At 41.5% G+C, this 1,895-nt stretch overlaps 1 protein-coding gene across 2 annotated transcripts in view; it reads right to left on the bottom strand.

Annotated features, from left to right (window-relative positions):
* LOC109481824 (toll-like receptor 3) overlaps positions 1-1,895 on the bottom strand; it is a 15,216-nt gene that overhangs the window by 9,751 nt on the left and 3,570 nt on the right. The window lies entirely within an intron of this gene.

Raw genomic sequence — 1,895 nt, 5'->3', positions numbered from 1 at the left:
TACGTAACGTTACCCTCCAGAGTTCAAATTATTTATGGCACGAGACCTGATTGTTAACGTGCAAACATATAGATTGTATACGTAATACATGTATGTTCAAATTATTATCTTTCATCTATTACGTCGACCACCAGGTAAACTCAGAAAGGAATCGATTTAAGCGACGGTCACAACCCGCCGTACGTGCTTCTGCGTGCTGTCTACGTGCAAAAACGTGGGCAAATGTAGGGCATCCGTGCGTGGTGAGTACCACCTCCGTACGGAATCCTACGGATTTTGGAGCACGCAGACACGCCGTAGAACTTTAAATGCATGTAAAACTTTTTCTACGTGCGGCCTGCGGATTCCCTCCCCGTGCATGCGAGTACGAGCGACGTACGTGCCCCGGACGTGCAGTGCGGAAGAAGCACGTGTGAGTACGGCCTCCTTACGGTAAAGTTGCAATCGCACAGAGATCGTACGTTGTAAGCACGTACAACTCACTTACCACTTGCGCAACGTACAATGCATGCAACCGCTCACGGCCAGACGTAACGTGCAGACCACACTCTTACACCTTGCGCAACCGTACGAGTGACGTGCGAGTGACGTGCGTAGACGCCACTCCTTACCTACGTTTTCAGAAAAAACGTAGCAGACGTAGCCTCCCAAAAACGTACGGATAAAAAGCACGCACGGCGGGTTGTGACCGTCGCTTTAGACAAGTAGCATACATGTTTACAAGTACCATAAATGTTTATAAAACTCATAACACCACTCTAATCTCTATGTTAAGTCAACATGAAGTTCCCTTTCAAGTTTCAATGCATTGCATGGTAGAGACGCACTAAACAAATATTATCTACGGGTACCAGGCCATTTATCTTACATTATGTTACATTATTCAAAATACGAAATTCATTTCATCTCTAACTGTTCATTTTATGACGACATCAGAAACCACCGTGTTCAAAATGCTCCCTTACTTCCCCACCATTTCTTACCACAAAAAAACAATTTTACTACTAAAATCAATGAACCCACATATTATAGAAGAAGTGGGTAAATTCGTCTTCCATTGCCTAAAAAGAAGAAGTCAAACCCAGTAAAACTAGTATCATGTATGTTGTAGAATATAGTATAATGTTAGAAGTAGATATAGTCTCACATACCACTGTATTTTCTTTCTATGTTGTTTGTAACTGCAATTAGCCCTCGGGCATGTATTTGCAATAAACTTTCAATTATTGAGAACGATACAAAAGTCAACTTTCTGGCCATTTTTATTGTAAGAAGCAGTCTGAATCAACCCCCAAACCACTGCATAGTGCAATTCAGGAAGTGGATATGCGCGACAATATTACGCGTACGAGTGTGTTTAAAATTCAAGCTGGAAACAAATTGTCCTGTCAGCCATGTTTGTATACTATTTTGTGGTGGTGTAGCAAAATAAGTGGGCCTTGTGTGGGCTGTTTTAGCGCCAACAATGAATGTCAGATAATACTAGTACATGTAGTACAGATATGCTCGAAAGTGGAAGTAAATGACAAAGAATTTTAAATTAAAGTTTGTGAAAAATTGAGCTGCATGGACTCAAAGTAGCGTTCTGTTTTATCTAGTGAATTGAGTTGTGAGTCTTCATGATCGTCACCGCCCATACTAGCATTTTTGTATGTACTGGGTTGTGAGTGAAAAACAACAAACTAGCTGCCCAAGCCCAATGTACATACATGTATATATGTATACACATATGGATAATCGGAATGGATTCATACCTATCCTATAGTATACGACATTGGTCTCCACCAGACTTCTTTTGCGGGGTGAATAAATCGTAGAATTCGAAATCGGCCTAAAAAGGGTATTAATTGGCCAGAGAAGGTAGCCGGCAAGAGAAGCTTCCATTTCCCCTCCAT

Source organism: Branchiostoma belcheri, unplaced genomic scaffold, assembly GCF_001625305.1.
Source record: "Branchiostoma belcheri isolate BF01 breed outbred unplaced genomic scaffold, Haploidv18h27 scaffold58, whole genome shotgun sequence".
NCBI lineage: Eukaryota > Metazoa > Chordata > Leptocardii > Amphioxiformes > Branchiostomatidae > Branchiostoma > Branchiostoma belcheri.
Note: the sequence above shows the minus strand (reverse complement) of the source record. Positions and strands in the feature narration are given on the sequence as shown.